Consider the following 19,121-nt stretch of genomic DNA (forward strand, 5'->3'; position numbering starts at 1 on the left):
ATGAACTTACCCCGATGCAGCCCTGGGTGAGCCGAGTGGAGACCCCTGCCAGCACTGAGATGCTTACATGTTTACTGACTTGGCTTTCCTCCTGCAGTCGGCATCCTAGTGTGTGTTTTGTGAGATGGAGGAGGACTTTGTGGATTGGTGTTGGACATATGGGTTAATGGGTTTATGTTGGACTTGTGGGCTTGGGTAGCACTGGGTTGGGATGTTTTCTTGAGGTGCACTTACCCTTTATATAAAACTCTCTCTTATACATGAGTTTCTGTAGATTTGTTTCTCTAAGATACCTCGACTGACACAGCCAGCAAGCCAATTCTGACTCCTAGTGACCCTACAGGACAAGGTAGTATCATTCTTGTGGGTTCCTGAGACTGTAAATATTTTCCGAAGTTGAAAGCCTCATCTTCCTCCCGGGGAGCAGCTCAGGGTTTTGAACTGCTGACTTTGCCAGGAGCAGCCCGACATATAACCCTCTACACTACCAGGGTTCCTTGGTTCTCACTTATGGTCTCTCATGTACACATAGTCAGATAGGGGCTGGCTAGGTTCAGCGAGGCTAACCATCCAAGTTAGCTCCCTCCCAGGGCTGGTAGTTGAGTCTGGCTGCCAACTGGAGCTGTTGATTGGGGTGCCTCTTTGTGGCCTCTGTGTAACATGGGCTTTCAGACAGCACGGTGGTCTCTGGACAGACTCCTTACATGGCAGCTCTGGGAACAATGCAGCAGTGCTCCAAGAGGCCTGAGAAGAAGCTGATAGGCTTCCTATGAACCTGGCTCAGAAGGTCTAGAAAATCACTTCCACCTCGTTCTATTGGTCAAGCAAGTCACTGCTGCCAGCCTAGACTCCACAGAGCACAATTAGGCTTGACCTCTCCATTAAAAGATGATCAAAGCATTTTCATCCAGCATGCACTGACGGCAGTAGTGGTAGGAAAAGGCAACCATCGAAAGAGGATTAAATGGGCAGCTGCAGACAGCAAAGCTCAGAGCCGGGTGCTGACCACACAAGGAAGTCTGCGGTTAGGAAGGTGTTTGTGGAAAAGGAAAAGTGACCACGTGGAGAGGGCGACTACAGACCTTGCAGAGAAGCAGTGATGATGGGCTCACTTATAATTGCAAAGGAAAGAGTATCACGTTTTTAAATGAGCTTCAAGAGGGCGGTACTCTTGTTGCGTGTGAAGCACACAACTGAGGACAAAAGTTTCAACAAGCACTCACTCCTTGCGTGACACTGGAGAAGCTGGCAAGGACCGACTTTGGGGTTCAGTTACTGGTTTCGATTGTTGAAGCCGTCACCAAGACACTGCCCACAAGTGAGAAAGGCTACGGTCAGGTTGACAGGTGCAGCAGTATGTAGACCTCACCCGGTCTATTAACTTCCTATACTGCTGTGTGTCTGTTCAATGGGGACAACTGGGCTGGCTACTGGAAGTCTTTCTCAGTCACTCACCTTCACTGAGCAACACGAAAGCTGCACGTATCTGACAGTTAACTGATGATATGTTCACACATGCACACACCCTTCTTCCCCCTGCAAGAATGAATCTAAGACATGTGTGTCTTGTGATGCATGTGACCTCTCTCATCAGCCCTCACCTCTACTTCAGATGTGGCTTTCTGATGGAAAAGCCAATAAAACCAGCTGCTGTTGAGTTGGCTCTGACTCACAGCTGCTTTATGTATGTCACGGTAGAACGAGAAATGTGCTTCATGGGGATTTCAAGAACTCCCCCACCCCCTTGAAAACCACTGAATAACTATCAAAACGGACCCGCTTGTCCTTTCTTCTGAGGTGCCCCTGAGTGAATGTGAGCCTCTAAGCTTTTGGTTAATAGTCGATGATTAATCTTTTATCTGAGGGGGTTTAAGAAAGTCTGTGGAAAATGAAATGAAAAGATATGAAAATTTCCCACAAACTTACTGAGGGGCCCTTGAATCACCCAGATATTCTTCTCCTTAGCAAAGGTCTTGCTACATCAGCGGAATTTGAAGGGGAGATTGACCATGGACACCCATAAACAACTGCCTGGGGAAAGGGAGACAGTTGCATAATGAGTGGAAGGCATAGAGCAGAACGTGACTTTTCAGAGGTCAAGAGATGGAAACTGGGTTGTAGAAGGAAGTCCATGTAGGACAGGGCTTTGTTGAGATAGTTAGGGGAGGTTGTGGTTTTCTAAGAGGTTACTGGCAAGTTCATAAATTACAAAAATAGGTGTAGCACAGTTAAGAGTCACACAATACATTCCCCCCTCTATAATTACAAAAGAATACATTCCCCCCTCTCTATAATTAAGGTCAATTTAGCCCACAAGTCTCCATTTTCATTTGGTGCCGATTCAGGGTCATTATTCTGCAGTGACTAAGAGTTGGGCTGCGATTCTCAAGGTCAGTAGTTCAAAATCACTGTCATGGGCATCGCGGTGTGTCTTACACTGACGCGTGAACATCATGCTCAGGCCATTTGTGGTGGCGTTGGGATCACAACAGAGGATGAGTGATACTGAAGTGACAGTGTCTACCAAATGGTAACTCCCAGCCTACCAGGTGGAATGAAGCAGGCAGACACCCAATCTTCCCCCGGGAAGCAAACAAAAGGAAGCGAGGGTCACGGGAAATGGTCGGAGTCGGAGGAGATGACTTCAAGGACCAAGAGAGAACAATGATGAGAAGAAGGGAAGGGTATAAGGGTCTCCCTCTTCAAACTATAAGGGTCTCCCCCTCACAGGGAGGGGCCAACAGGAAAATAACTAAGAGGAGTATACTTTTTATTTCTACTATTTCACAAATGAATTTCACTTTGTACATTTAGAGTGCCTAAAATGCTTAATTACACAAAAGGCAAGATCTGTTCATATTCCTCACAGGTGGCTGTCTGAGCTAGTTCTAGGTCCCTAAACCAAAAATTAGCCCCCTAACACGAAGTCAATGCTGACTGTGCTCAGCTACCAACCCAAAGGTAGGTGGTTCAAATCTGCACAGTGGTGCTGTGGAAGAGAGGCCCCGCAATGTTTCCACCAGCCAAGAACATGTCTCCAGGAGCTGGAATCAGCTTGATGGCAATGAACTTTGGGCATTTTTGTCTCTGCTGCTTTCCACTTGGGGGCTAATTCCCAGGGTCAAGTAAAGCACCCTGCTTCAACTTGTCACTGGTCACCACTTGAAAAGAATCAAACACATTTTTAATTAGCCCTTCAGGATTCAGAGCATCGCATCGTTCCAGGCATCTGGAAGAACAGCTGTTCACTACATTAGCGACACAGGGGCATCAACTAGGAGCTCAAGATTTGGGACCCAGCCTGAGATTCTGGTGTCACTGGTCTGAGGAGTGACCGTGACGACACGAGATTTTGAAATCTTCCTCAGCCATGCGAATGGGTCCTCAGGACTGTGTGAGCCACTGCTCTGTAAAGAAGGCTAAGCGATGGGGACAATGGATGAGTTATAGTAATCCTAAATTACTGCCCCCAGATGTAAGCCTACTTCCCTGAGAAAGGAATCACACACCTTTCTGGGACTACATTAGACAGGTAAATGGATGTCTGTCACTGTGCCAGGTCTGATCTTTGCCCATCCCTTTATCTCAAATCTTAAGAGTTTCCAAAGAATCCTTATCAAGAGTTAGGATTGTGTGGGAGAAAAGGAGAGAGAGAGAGAGAGAGAGAGAGAGAGAGAGAGAGAGAGAGAGAGAGAGAGAGAGAGAGAGAGAGAGAGAGAGAGAGAGAGAAGAGAGAGAGAGAGAGAGAAGAGAAAAAAAATTATCTGCACTGTAAGGGATGGAGGCTGGCCCAGAGGAAGGATAACAATCTTTTATGCCACCTCTCCGTGGCTGCAGAAGCTGGACAGAAGCTTGAAATGAGCTGGGGGCCCAAAGCAGCCGGGAGAGAATTGCAAGAGTCTTTATGCTCAGGAGAGCTGTTTCTCGGAATTCTACCGTGCCCTGCCATTGTGAATCTGTGAATCGTCGAGTGCATTTTCCTGGGTGTGAACTCTCGTTTGCAAAGTGAGAGTAGGTGAGTTTTATATTTAAAAGATCATTCTGTCAGGCCACCCTTTTGGTACGGAGAGGCTGGTTCCTGTGCCTCCCTTGGGTAAGGCGCGTTGCAGGGGCTTTTGAGTTTGGACAGCAGCTAAGACCTGTGGGTCACGCTAAGGGCTCATCCGAGGTGGAACAGCAGTGTGATCGGGCTCCAGGGACCATGAACGCTCTCAGTCAGTAACTGCGTTCCGTGGCAGTCACATCGCCCTGCTGGCCAAGAGCTGGAATCACAGACCTCTTCCCCATAAGCCGCTCGGCCCGGTGGTCGAATCAGGTCGCCGTCTCCCGCTGGGATGTCCGGGCTCACTTTGGGTAAGGCCGCCCTGATCTCTTCCCCAGGAGGAACTGCGCGGCGATTTGGGAGCGAGGGAGCGCGCGGCCCGACCGGCCCTCGGATCCCGGATCCCGGATCCCCAGCGAGCGGGCAGGCGACCCCGCAGAGGTGCGGCGCGTGGGAACCGCGTCCGCAGAGCCAGCTCGGCCGGGGACCCACAGTCTCCGCCCGCGGCCCGCCCCCGCCGCGTCGGGGCTGGAGGGCAGCCGCGCCCCGCCGGTCCGCGCCCAGACGCGCCGCCGCCGCCGCTCTGCTGAGCCCCGGAGCCGAGCCCCGGAGCCGAGCCGCGTGCGCAGCGCCGGCCCAGGGAACCCGACGACAGGCGGCCCGGGGCAGGCAGACCGGGCTGCGCGGCCGGGCACGGGCACGGCAGGGGCGCCGCCGGAATGTGAGAGGCTCTCCCGCCCGCCGCGCGCCCCGGAGCTTCCTCGCCCGGCTCCCAGGGGCTCCCCGCAGCTCCGCGGCCCGGCTGGCTTCCTGCCGGGCCGGGTCTCTATGCGTCCGCTGGTGACCGGCTCAGGTAGGATGCGGAATGGACCCTCCTGGGGAGGAGTCGGGGTCTAGGAGTGATCGAAAAGTGGCCTTGACCTTGCTTTGTGCTGGCACTGAGCAGTCCAGGTGCCGTCCCTGAATGACACTAATTTGTCTGTTTGTTCTAAGACAAGACGAGGGCAGGTTTTCCTTCTTTCTTTCTTTGCGAGGCGGGAGGAAAGCTGGAGAAATGTTTCTTCTTTGGGAACCTGCTGGTCATTCTGGGAGTTTTTATTTTATTTTTAGTTGGGTGTTCCTGTGTAAATTGCTTCCAGGCATTTTAATCCTGCCAAGTTTAGCCAGGGTAAGAGTTCCCCTTCTCGGGATTTAGGTTTTGTTTTAGGTGTTTGCTTCTTGGGTGAATTGCTTGCCGTTAATCCCACAGAGCCTCATTGGTTTAGGATGCCCACTCCTCCTAAGGTGTAGATTCAGAAGGACCGGCCCCATCCACAAGGAAAGAGGTGAAAGGGGGTGGGGGGGGCTAACCTGTGGCACTCCAGAGAAAGGACGGTGCCGGGGCAGGTATCGTCGAGCAAACAATAATAATAAATAACAACGTGCAAATAACAACCTCAGCAACAACCATCATCATCCAGACCTGTTACATGTAGTCAGTCTATTCTGACTCCTGGAAACTCTGGGTTTCTGACACTGCGCAGCTTCGCGGGAGGAGGGCGTCTCTCCATCTCCAGGGCCAAAGTGGGCGCTGTGGCGGGACTACTCCCCACGAGGTCCGAGCTTGGAAAGCACCCGCTGTTCACAGGAAAAGAGGAGGCTCCCCCCGCCCCCCGCGCCCCAGTAGGCATGTAAAGCCGAGAAACCCACAGGGACTCTTGGACTCGTCCCTCAGGTCCCCATCAGTTGGAGCAGACTCAGTGGCAGTGCGTTTGTGAGTTTCTCCGGGACAAGCATCCAGGAAACCACGAAAAACAAAGCCTCTGTCTTGGAGCCAGCTCTTGACTCCGGGGGCTTGTGGGACAGAATAAAGTCCCTCCCCCCACCACATCACCCCTCCCCAACCCCGAGGTTCCCCAAACCGAATCTTTATGAAAGTCCACTGCTATCTCTTTCTCCCATGGAGTTCAAGCCACCAACCCTTGGACTACCAATGCTTTGATTACCAGCCCGGTGCCTTGTGGGTGCCTATAGTCTTCTGGGGCAAGCGTTATTAGCATACTCATTAGCAAGCCCAGAACAGAAGCACTGGAAGGGTGAGTAACTTCTGGGGAGAACTGAAGTCTGAGAGAGTCCGACTGGCTTCCAAACCATGGTCCTGGGCCGCCTATCAGGGCTTTCTCCCAGGGAGTTACTGGAAGGGAAGAAGGCTTCCGGGAAGCTGTGCAGCTGATTCCTGCCCTGGGCAGCTGTGTGTTTTCTTTCTGCCAGGAGACTCTCACCAGAGTCTTGAGCTCCATAGCCTATGAACGGAGCGAAGGGATGCCTTGGGGTCATGAGAAAGTGAGCCGGGGTTGGAGTCTCCGGTCTGCACCACACTGCCTTACTGCTAAGTTTCTGGAAGGTGAATGTAACAATGAAACTGTGATTCTTGGTGAGGAAAGGGAAGCAAAGGGCGCTTCTGGGAAGGCTGTCTATCCCTGTGGGTTTTTCTCTCTCTCTCTGTCTGATAGAATTCCTTATTTATCTAATATTACCGTTAACAGTCCACCTGCTATTCCTAGCCATATCCAACATTAACTTTTGTGCTCAGAAACTAGTATCGCCTTGTATAGGAAGGGGTTTGGTGGGGGGTGGGGGGCCTGCCTTATCTGGCCGGCTGTCATTCTGCCACATGCACACATCACTTGCACCCATCCGGACTTGGCTAGGAAGCCTTCATTTGGTTCAAGAGTGGATGTTTGGCCCGAATTTTCATGGATGGAGCAGGTCCAAACTCTGCATTTTTAATAGGCTCTGCATGTGGCATATGTCCGTTGTTTGGTTATCTAAATGAACAGTTTCATATTTTGACATTCTTTCACCATGGCTGAAATACTATCTAGCATTCAATTTACTCGCTTCTTTAATGCTGTCTTTGGAAGTCTACTCTGTATCTATAAGGTCACTATGGATTGGAATCCACTCGACATTTGTGAGTTTGTGCTCGTTGGAACCAGGCTCTGCTGTAGATGTTAGGGATAGAGAAGTGAATCGAACAGACCAAGGACACCCAGATCTACTTGCTGATGTTTTAAAGCGTTGTCAGTCCCGTGGAAAAGGCTGTTCATGAAAACACACCATTAGGTCCAGATTTGGGCACAGTCCCTAGATCTGCAGGAGAGAGATGGAGAAGATGCAGGACACAGGTCCAGCTCTTTGTTTCCCTGAAAAATCACAGTTTCGTGGTGGCATGGCCATAGGCTTGTGAGAGACCACCGGAGATGGAGCCCCTCTGTCTGGGATGCCTCGGGGGAGCTGGGTATCCACCTGGAGTAAATACACTGTAATGGGAGCATCTTACTCAACAACGTGGCAAAGCTGGGCAGCCGCAGTGGCACAATGACCTGTCCTATGAGCCAGGACAGTCCAGAGGTCCACGTTACTAGGGTGATTCCTGGCAGATCTACTGTTAACTTGCTAGCTGCACTTTGAAGAATTGTAGCCATTAGGGGGATGTGTGCTTTGGCCGCCCAGGTCCAGGCCCCTGAATGCCACCCTTCTGCTGATGTCATGGAGTGTTTGCTTTAGGTTTTCTGCTCTGTGAGGTTGTCAGGAAGGCTGTTGATACAAGGAGAAGGTTTGCTCTGTCAGCGCTTTATTCTCCCTCTAGTTGCGGGCTTTGTCCCCCAGGAAACCCTGCTGCAGACTCCTGGCCCTGCCTGGCACCCAAGAGGACCAGCGGCAATGTAAGCTCCCCCAGGGTTGAAAGGGGATGGCGTTCGTCCAAGCCTCTAGTCCAGTGGTTCTCAACCTGTGGGTCGTAACCCCTTTGCAGGTCCAACGACCCTTTCACAGGGGTCGCCCAATTCATAACAATAGCAGAATAACAGTTATGAAGTAGCATTGAAAATGATTTTATGGTTGGGGGGAGTCACCACAATATGAGGAGCTGTATTCAAGAGTTGCAGCATGAGGAAGGTTGAGAACCACTGCGTTACCATTGAGCAGACTCCGGCGTCTGATGACCTCCTGTGTCAGAGTGGCACTGTGCTCCCTGGGCTTGTCAAGGGCTGAAGTTCTTGAAACGAGAGAGCCAGGCCTTTCTCCTGAGGCATCGGTGGGTGGGTGGGTGCTCCCGCCAAAGAGGGGAACATCTTGGGGTGAGCAGCTGAATGAGTTGCCCGTTTGCTGCACCCAGGAGCTCCTCAAGTCCTCTGCCGGCTTCTGTCACTCTGGATGTCATCTTGGATTTCCATCCCTGTCCATATAGGAGGCTGAACACTCGGAACCCACGTTTGATTGGTGCCTGTTTCAGAAAGGGTTTGCACCAAAATTCCGAAGTAAAATGAAAGAAAAACCAGAGAGGAGACAAAGTGAAGCCTGAAACGAAACCTCAAATTGTTCCCGAAAGTATTCCACTATCTTTTATGTTAACTTGTTTAATCAAAATTTTTCGTAGTGAATTAGATGGGGGTGGGCATTGAACCCACTCAGCGGCACTTGGAAAAGACCTGGCAGGTTGCCTTTGCAACCATCACAGGCAAGAGAACCCTGAGAGGCAGATGTATTTTGTCATGCGGGGTCCCCGTGAGTCAGCCGGTGACACCAAACAGCAGCAACAACAAAGGGGTCTCCCACCCGCTCACTGCCATTGAGTGTCTTCTGACTCCTAGTGACCCGGCCAGACAGGGTACAGTCATCCCCGTGAGTTTCTGAGACTGGAATTCTGTACAGGAACAGAAAGCCCTGTGTTTCTCCCACATTGCCTCCCTGGGCGGCGATGAAGGCTGGAATGGGCTACTAGCTAGAAGACTGGTGGTTTGAACCATCACACGGATATTGTAGAAGACTTAGCGATCTGCTTCCACTGTGATTCTGCTGAGTCGAATCCAACTCATTGAGACCCCATAGCGCAGCGCTGAATTGGCTCAATAGGGTTCCCGAGACTCTCTAATGTCATGGGGCAGGCTGCCACATCTTTCTCCCACTGAATGGCTGGTGCCTCCACACTGCCAACCTGTTGATCTTGTCCGTGGAGAGCTTGCCGTGATGCCGCCAGGGTTCCTCTGGAAAGATCACAGCCAAGAAAACCCTGTGGGGCAGCTCTACACTATCACACAGGGCTCACCTTGAGCCAACATGCCTCCTTTGTTCTATTTATTTATTTATTTTTGATGTTAAGTTTTTTTTATTGTGTCTTTTAGGAGTAGTACTTTTTTTAAATTGATAAATAATGTTATTTGCGGGCTCTTAACTGTATTATAACAGCCCCTCCATCCATCCATTCTATTAAACGGATATGTACAAATATGGCCATCAACAATTTCAAAACGTTGTCTTTCTTTTTGAGGCCCCTTGATAGCATTCTTTTTCCCTCCCTCCCCTGCCCTGCCGCCCTCAAGAACCCTTAGTATATTATGTATTGTTATTTATACATATCTTATAGCGCCCCTTTGATCCCTTCACCTACAATCCTGGTGTTCGTCCCCCTGGAGGAGGAATATTTTGCCATCATCGCCATCAGCCCCCTTTTCCACTCCCTTTCTCTCCCCCTCTCCTCCTGAAGTTGTTACTCTATTACTGTTTAACAGGCCGTGGTTGTTCCAACAGTAAGTCCTCTCAACTGGGCTGTCTCACCCCAACCTAGAGGTTCAGAAGCCCATTCCTGTTAGAAGCCACTTAAATATGACAGTGATCACTTCTCTCTGGGTCTCAAGGTCCCCCTTGGACTTAAACTCCATGGGCCTTAGTTTAAACCACCAGTCCCGTGGCTCTGTGCCATGTCAGCTGAAGACTCTCATAGCAGCACCTTGAAACTTGCAGCAATTTTTATTACATGTTCATGATGGCAGCCTTGGGCACAGTCCGTCCCCCTTTGGATGCTTGATGTGAATCACTTTCCTTGCCCCACTTGCGTGGTTAAAGAAGCTAGATCAATGTCCTTTGCCCAGGCCTGTAGATCTGTGCTTCAGAAGATGGCCAAAGATTCTGCATTTCTTGGCATTTCTGAGGCCATGAATGGACTGCTCTTCCTGTTAACGTGCAAGTGATTTTGGCTTGCTCATATCTCTGCTACCACTGCGTCTGTGGTGGAAAACTAGAAACAGCTACAATTTAACAGGCATTGGGTTCTCTGATTTCTGTGAGTGGGAGGCAGTGTGCATTACTAATCTGCAGAATGGAAACAGTTATGCCAGATTTGGAGCACACTGTGGTCAGACTTAGAACTCTCGCATTTTCCCGTGGAAGGACTTCTCGTGGAACGTGGGAAGCAAATACTTGATCCAGATTTCCAATGTAGTTTGTCTTGAAGAATGCCAAATATTTGCATATAACACACCCGGTTAATATGCCCATGTATAGAATGCATCCCTATATGTAACAACGTGCAGAGGAAACTAATTCAGTAGGGTGTTGTGTGGTTTGCAAAACCATATAAAACTCATGTTTTTGGAGTAAAAATAGGGCACTTCTTTGATATTTTCTTAGGCCTGCTCTTAGAGCTTTATTTGTCCACATTTTATGGTCCTACGTCATGTTTGCTTTAATATTAAAGTCGTTTGGGTAAGAATGGGTGCTAGAAAGATAAGCTCCAGGTTTTCTCCCGGGCTTGGTAATTCTATGTTTAAAAGACAGGGCTTGAGTGAGTCCCGAATTCTAAAGTATTTTCCACAAACATGTGAATCTGTGGCCTTATGAGTAAATCTCTTCTTATTTTCCATGCAAAACTAGCATTTGGGGCTTTCAGAGTATTAGGGGCCATGTAACCACAGTCTGTTTGAATCCTGTAATAAAATAGTAAGAGATGAAGATCATAACTATGTGCTTCCTTTCAATTCCATGACCCATTCTGCTAACAGATTCCCACTGACTAGAGCAGTGGAACCAGTGGCCTGTGGCAGCCCATGGGCTACAGAACCTGCACTTGTTCTGGCTCGCAATGGGGATTCACCCACTGCCACGCGTCACCCGTAGCCGAAATAGAGTCTAATTTGGTGTGTATTTCCTTATCACATCAAATACACATCTGTGCTAATTAATGTTTTGGATGAGAGCTTGTAGTAAATGATGTTGTGAAGATATTTATGAGACACTCAATACAAAGGTCAAAGTGTGACTTCATATGAAGTAGAAGCGTGGAATGCATAGTAAGGGTTTCTTTTAAAATCTTAGATTGAGGGTTTGGCTACTTCAAGACCCTGGAAGAAGGATGGAGCCACCCCTTCTGGTCCTCTCTCTCCTTGGGGTTTGGCATTGGTTTGGTGAGGTACCGAACTTCTCTTAGACCAAGAGTTCTCAACCTGTGGGTCGCAACCCCTTTGGGGTAGGGGTCCCCAATTCATAACAGTAGCAAAATTACAGTTATAAAGTAGCAACGAAAATATTTTTATGGTTGGGAGGTCCCCACAACTTGAGGAACTGTATTAAAGGGTTGCAACATTAATTAGGAAGGCTGAGAACCACTGCCTTAGACCCAGGGAAGAGTGGCCCGATTGCAGGTCTTATGATTTCTCCGGCTGCATCCCTTCATGGCATGGGGCTCTGTTGCGCCCAGAGGAGGTACTCATTTGTAGCCCTTTCCCCATTTGGTACCCTTCTTGCCTATGGTTTGGGTCCCTTGTACCCCTCAAATTCCCAAGCAGCCTGGGTCTCAATTCTATGATCTCATGAAGTCCTTTTTCTAGGATCATTCCCTATGGACTACATGGCCGGTGTAGTTTTGTACCTCAGTCTGTGATGTGTGAAGCACGGCACTTGGGCACTTGGATTAGGGTATCCACCTTCATGTCCCCGTAAGGACCCTTCCCACCTGCGATGGAGCTGGGGAAGGCTGGAGATGCGGCTTGGGAGTGAATTGTAGTACTGCCTATGCTGTCTGCAGACAGTGTTGTCTCTGCCACTGACGCTGGTCACATGTCACAGAAGATTAGGAACAACTGGCCCCAGGAGCCGGAATGCTGCAGAACTGTCCCCCAAAGCTGGTCTCCTCTGCCATCACGCTGACCACAACACTATACCCCCTCAGCACAGCCCTCAGGATGCTTTGCGGTTGTCCTGGGTATAGCTGATATGTGGGTGCAAGCTTTGTCCCACTGACTGGCTTTGATCTTGGAAGCAGATTCACAAAATGGGAATTCTTTCTGAATCAGAAGGAAATTCCTCAAGATTAACAAGGCATTTTAATAGCTGGATATGACCTCCCTGCAGGAAAAGTGCTCCTCCCCATCGACTGGGGTTCCGAGTCGTGAGGAAGATGCTTGGGTGTTTCTCCCAGCCCACCGGTCCTGCAGTTATCAATCTCCCTGTGTCTGCACTGGAAATAGCATTTCCTGGAAAAACCTGTTGTTTGGGGGAAGCCAGTGTGTTAGCTGTTTCTTCTTGTTAATTTTTGCTTGTGTTCTTTAGTCTTGTTTTGAAGTTTCTCTACCTCTAATTTTTGAAACGTAGGTTGGGATGTTTGCTCACGTTCTGCGATTCGACATGCCAATGGCGCCCTACTCACTAGAAATGAACGAGACAGGGCAAACTACAGCTTGAGGCACCATGTCCCCCACTGGAGCTTTCAGCACCAGAGAACAATACTGGGGAAACACGGCAGGGGTTAGTCCAGTCTGAACCCCCCACAGAGGGGCGAGCCAAGACAGAAACATGAGGGATCAGCAAGGAGAGCAAAGCAAAGCTGCCAACCAAATTCACAAAGCTTCTGCTAGGAAGGGCAGTTCCCGGAATCCCCGCCTCCCTTCCTCCCCCCACCCCCCCGCCCTGGGACCAGTGGGGAGATAGTCATAAAGGTCAGAGGACAACCTGGAATTATGTAAGTTTTTTCTTTTTGCTAGTTATTATTTATTTTCTTTTTCTCTTTTTATTCAATCTTTTGTTTTGTTTCTGTTATTGTTGGTTTGCCTTTCTATAGAAGACGGGCATGGCAAGCTCCCGGAGAAAGCAACGGAGCCCACAGCTCTGGAGGGACTTGGGGGGAGGTGGAGTATTCAGGGGGGGGGGGAAGCAGTGAGCAAACAATGCCATAGCAGGGCAACAACCAGGGAATTAAAGTTAACAAGGAGGAGGACGTAGAGATCCTGGGGGTGTTGGAGCAACAGCTACCTAGCAATCTAATTTAGTAATTCTAAAGCATTTAGGAACTAGAGGAAAGTTGTATGTTTCATTGTTGATACACTGCACCCTGACTGGCTCGTCTCCTCCCCGTGACCCTTCTGTAAGGGGATGTCCAGTTGCCTACAGATGGGCTTTGGTTCCCCACTCCACACTCCTCCTCATTCACAATGATATGATTTTTTGCTCTTTGGTGCCTGATACCTGATCCCTTTGGCACCTCGTGATCACACCGGCTGGTGTGCTTCTTCCATGTGGGCTTTGTTGCTTCTGAGCTAGATGGCCGCTTGTTTACTTCACATCTTTAAGACCCCAGACACTATATCTTTTGATAGCCAGAGATCATGAGCTTTCTTCACCACATTTGCTTATGCACCCGCTTTGTCTTCAGTGATTGTGTTGGGAAGGTGAGCATCATGGAATGCTAGTTTAATAAAACAAAGTGTTCTTGGATTGAGGGATACTCCAGTGGAGGCCCAATGTCCATCTGCTACCTTAATACTAAACTTATAAATATATGCACATAAATAACGAGGTATAAATTACCAAGGGCACATGAGGGAGGGGGGAAAGGGGAGGGAGGGGGAAAAAAAAAGAGGACCTGATGCAAGGGGCTTAAGTGGAGAGCAAATGCCTTGAGAATGATTGGGGCAGGGAATGTATGGATGTGCTTTATACAATTGATGTATGTATATGTATGGATGGTGATAAGAGTTATATGAGTCCCTAATAAAATGTAAAAAAAGAAAAGAGGAGAAAAAAATGATTAGGGCAAAGACTGTACAGATGTGCTTTATACAATTGATGTATGTATATGAACTGTGATAAGAATTGTATGAGCCCCAATAAATTGTTAAAATTAAAAAAAAATATATATATATATGCACATAAATCTATTTCCCCATCCTCATATATAAATATATTTACATATGCACATGCCTTTATTTAGACCTCTATAAATGTCCTTTGCCGCCAAGCTCTTTCCTCTATTTCCTTTTACTTTCCTCTTGTCCCACTATCATGCTCAGCCTTCATTTGGGTTTCAGTAATTCCTCTCAGTTACATTACCTTGATCACGCCCTACCAGGCCTCCTACACCCTTCTCGCCACTGTATGAATCAGTTTTTTAAGTCAAACAAACTTTATTAAGTTATCTTTGAATAATGGAGTTGTTTTTAATTCTTTCTAGAAAAATAGGTCTCAATCTATTATCCTAATTTTATTGCTACTTTCCCGCTGACTCTAGTGTCTTCCACAGCCCAAGTCTTTCTCCAGTCGCCCGGGTATGCACCGATGTCTACTCCTTAAAGAGTATTCTTCCTTCTCCTCTGTGTTTCTTGATCATGTTTAGACCTTGGTAACGATTAGTCCTGCCTTAATCCATATGGCTTCTAAGGCACAGATTGGTGGCTGGCTGGATTCCTTTCTTTTTCCTCTTTTACTTTCTCTTCTTCCCAACTATTTATTGGGGCCGAATCACATGCAAGAGGTACAGGTGAGTCCCTTCTTATAAGGAACCTACTTGTGCTCTGGGGCATGGGTAGGGGGAGATGCTGCTTTCTGCCCTGGTCCAGGGAGCACCAAGACTAACAAGCAGGATCTTGAGTCCCAGAATCAGAAGTACTAGCTAACCAGAGGCATCAGCCGCATTGCTGTGACCATATATGCATTTGTGCTATAGAGGCGGAGGCAATATATATCCTGATCCCTGATCTCTGGGACAGGCTGATGATGGATCACAGAAGGAGCTACCAGACTAGGAAGAATTGAATTTCAGATCGTGAGAGGACCCAGGCACTGCAGAAGCAGTATGCACAGTGGTTACCAATAGGGGAGAGAATAGCTTGTGAAGAAACACAACAGAGCTATCTGCTAGGTAAACACAAGAGAGTAGGGGTGAGGGATGATCCTCACTTCCAAGGGTCTCAAGAAGGAGGGAGTCCTTTGACTTGAGGACCTCGTACATTGTGGGTGACTTAGGCAGTTGCACTAAAGAAGTTCCGCAGGCGATTGTGTTAGACTGCGTTCTCTAGAGAGGCAAAGCCAGTGGCCCTTATGTGCGTGTATATAGAATGAATCTATGCTGATAAACAACTCATACGGTTGTAGAACATCTGCCAATAAATGGTTCAGAGCCTGTATTGGGGTCAGCCCAATCCAGTTCAAGCATGCGAGTCAGGTGGTAAGCTGGACACTTCTCAGAAGAAGCAGGAATCGGGAAAACTACACGCTGGTAGTTTTGCAAAGTCTAATCCAAGGTGGGCAGCTGCTGATGGCTCCTGGGATGAGCAGGCAAGATGGCAGCAGGTCCCCGAACCAGATGTGAGATCCAGATGCTGCAGAAGTGAACTTTCCCATAGAATCTGCTTAAAAAGGAGCAGTCTACCCGTGGGGACCACCTGTGGGGTCTTTCTTCCAATTATATGGACTGGCCGTTGTGACCTAATCAAGGGGACTGCTCACAGTTCAGAGTTCATCGGTTTGTGTGTGGTACCATCATGGAGTTGATAACATTGTGTTTGATCACAGCGTGGGGGATTACTGCGCAACAACTGAGAACCCTGGCCCAGTTGACACAAAATCGACTTCACCCCTAAGGTTGGTTTTTGATTGTTGTTTACTGAGCAATAGGAGTTGTTGGGTAGTGCTAATGTACTTGGCTGTTAGCCAAAGCGTTGGAGGTTCAAAGTATAGAAAAACCTAGTTTTCTACCTCCCACACTGTGACACACATGAGTTCCTGTGACTTGGAATCAATTCTACAGTAACAGGTTGTAGTGAACAAAGAAACCAGGCTGCAGTGTGGTTCAGAAGTAGTTGGGAAGTGGCGACAGTGACTCCATAAGCCCTTTTAGGAAGTGTCTGGGGAAAAGAGGAAGAGGGAGAAAGAAGTACGGTAGGTAGGGGGTGTATGGAAAATCAACTTTTCTGCCCAAGGTTTTCTGGGCTTTCCAAATGAGTCCATCTCTTAAGCCTTTCCCTTCTCCTCTCTCACAGTCTATTTACTTTTCTATGACATTGTCTGTAATTCTCATCAGTGGCTGTCATTTTGGGGGCAGACTTGTGAAATTTAGAAGGGCAAGAGGAATTTAGCACTTGGAAGGTTGCTGCATTGCTGTTCGTATTGATCAGCTGCTCTGCCCCTGATGATCCCATCCATGTTTGTGCTTTCTCATCTATTCAAAGCGAATGGTAGTCCCACGTGATAACGTAAAAGACGAATGACTGAATGGGAACCTGGCTTTAAGCCTTCACCCACTTCACAATAAAAAGGAGAAAACCAAAAATGAGTAAGAGTCTCCTAGTCAATGAATTTTTATCTCAACAAAACATTTAGCATTGAATTAGTCAAGCTACTTTTTATTCACTGGGAATTATGTCTGAGGTCTGAAAAACACAAAACAAATCTGGATTCCAAAATAAACAAGGAAACCTGTACAATCAGGGAATGATGGTTAAATGACTATAAAACATAACAGTCTGACAATCACAACTCAAATTATTTCTGAATGATGACATTTGGGGTGCGGTACAGTAACATGGTTGATATAAGGAAGACTCAGAATGTGAGCTGAATGGCTTGCTTTTCAAAAGACCTTGCTCATTTTGTTGCTGACATCTTGTAGGCTCATTTCAGGCAATACCTTACCTTTTGCTCTCCCAGGCCCTTCAGCCGTGAGATCCTCGCAGAGGCTTTATTCATTTCTGCATTCGTGTGTCTAACAAAAGCAAGATGCATTTGTGTGACCAAAGCTATCTCATGGTTGTCCAATTCTGCGTATTGCTAAGCCCTGTGATTTGATTTTCTGGAAGTGCTCTGTATACTTCTAACCATCTGACTCATTGCTAAAATCATTAACAACTTTTCTGATTTTAATCTGGTTTTGACTTGTAGATTCTTTCCTCAAATACCTATTGTGTGTTCTTTATTTTCCAGGTAGATGTCCCCTTAAAAGATGGTGATCCTCTGAAAGTGGACCACGTAGTACAAGAAAACTGCTTCTCTCCAGTTCACGTCTGGCTGAAGCCCACAATTCTCAGCATCAGGTGGTCCTTGAATATTTTCCCATTGAATGCAAAATGATTGGAATTTTATCATCCATTTTCCTTTGGGAAAGTGGCCTGGCTTTATCAGCTTGTAAAAGAAGTTTGCAATGCATTAAGGAGTCCATGACATGGGGTAGTACAGCAGAAGCCCTGCTGGTGTAGTGGTTATGTGTTAGCCTGCACTACTTGTGGTTGGCAGTTCAATACCACCAGCAGCTTTGTGATAGAAAGATTGGGCTTTCTACTCCTCTAAAAAATTATAGTCTTAGAAACCCACAGGAGGTCACTATGAGTCATCATTGACTCGATGGTTGGAGGGAGTGGTGCCAACATTGCTGCTCTAGCTAGACCACTAGCTGTAAGACTGGAGGTTGGAACATACACAGAGGTACTTGAAAATCCCAGAGTAGTTCTACTTTGGACGCTTGGGGTTCCTGCGATGTGGAAACTGAAACCAACACCACAGCAACCCACTGACAGCCATAGGCCACCTACTTCCCCAGAGTGCCAGTCTAAGTGTTCTCCAAAGACACAGAACCAATAGATAGAGAGTCACCAAAATAGATATAGTAAATATACATCCTATACACACATTGCATATAGAGATGCACATATATGTATGTATGTATGCAAGTAACTATATATAGGTGTGTGTGTACACACACATGTGGTTGTTGTTGTTGTTGTTATGTGTCATTCAGTTGGCTCTGATTCGTAGCCACCCTGTGTACAACACAAGGAAACACTGCCTGGTCCTGCACAAGCCTTACAACTCTCCCTACATCTGAGCTCACAAGGCAATCCTTATTGTTGAGAGTCGTCCTTTTATTCTCTGCTCCTTTCCTTTACCAAGCATGATGTTATTTTCCAGGGACTGGTCTCTTCTGATAAGATGTCCAAAGTACGTGAGAAGTCTCACCGTCCTTATTTCTAAGGAGCATTCTGGTTGTACTTCTGCCAAGTACACACATACATATATATAGTCCTATAAGGCTGTCATGAGCTGGAATCAACTGGCAACAATGGATTGTATGAGGAAAGCAAGGAGAGGGAGAGAGAGAGAGAGAGAGAGAGAGAGAGAGAGAGAGAGAGAGAGAGAGGAGAAGGAAGAGGAGAGGGAGATGGGAGGGAAGATGGTGCATTTGCTTTTGAGGACAGGCATCACAAAATCCATAAGTCACTGGTGGGCTAGAAGCCATAGCTGTGTTTCTATTTAAAGTAGACTCGTCCCCATTTGAGAAATCTCAGTTTTTGCTTTTAAGACCTTCAACTGATTGAATGAGGACCATTCTGGAGGTAAACTGATTCAAGTGTTAACCCACCACAAACGAACGGATTCTGACCCACAGCAACCCTGTCTGTGGTTTCCATGGCAGTAAATGTTTACCGAGTGGGATCACCCCATCTTGATGTATGCCTCAAGTACATCACTGAACCAATAGACAACATCGTGATAAATGGAGAAAAGCTTGAAGTTGTCAAGGTTTTGTCTTGCTTGGATTCACAATCAGGGTTCATGAAAGAAGCAGTCAAGAAGTCAAAAGAGGGGTAGCAATAGGTCAATCTGGTGCACAGAGCCTCTTCAGAGTATTGAAAGCAAGGATGTTACTTTGTGGACTTTGGTGCACCTGACCCAAACCATGGTATTTCCCATTGCCTCATATGCATGGGAAAGTTGGACACTGAATAAGGAACCGCGAAGAAGAATTCATGCACTTGAATTGTGGTGCTGGAGAAGAATATTGAAAGCACCGTGGTCTGCTTAAAGGACAAACCAATCTGTGTTGGAAGAAGTAAGGCCAGAGTGCCCCTTAGAGATAAGGATGACAAGACTTTGTCTTACATACTTTGGGAATGCCGTCAGGAGAGACCATCTCTGGAGAAGGGCATCATACTGGGTGAAGCGGAGGGGCATCAAAATAGGGGGTGATGTTTAACAAAATGGATCGACACCATTA

The 19,121-nt window shown here is 47.6% G+C and overlaps 1 protein-coding gene across 5 annotated transcripts in view; it reads left to right on the plus strand.

Annotated features, from left to right (window-relative positions):
• Positions 1-3,879: 3,879 nt before the first annotated feature.
• Positions 3,880-19,121, plus strand: part of IL1R1 (interleukin 1 receptor type 1) — a 54,926-nt gene continuing 39,684 nt past the window's right edge. The window contains exons 1-3 of one of the 5 annotated variants that reach the window (XM_075563326.1): positions 4,611-4,895; positions 15,647-15,715; positions 17,054-17,163. The gene's annotated coding sequence lies outside the window, so the exon portion shown is untranslated. Of the gene's footprint in view, positions 4,016-4,210; positions 4,354-4,610; positions 4,896-15,646; positions 15,716-17,053; positions 17,164-19,121 lie in introns of those variants that run through there. The other 4 variants (XM_075563327.1, XM_075563325.1, XM_075563324.1 and 1 more) reach the window with 4 other exon arrangements.

This window comes from Tenrec ecaudatus, chromosome 11, assembly GCF_050624435.1.
Source record: "Tenrec ecaudatus isolate mTenEca1 chromosome 11, mTenEca1.hap1, whole genome shotgun sequence".
In the NCBI taxonomy this organism is placed as follows: domain Eukaryota; kingdom Metazoa; phylum Chordata; class Mammalia; order Afrosoricida; family Tenrecidae; genus Tenrec; species Tenrec ecaudatus.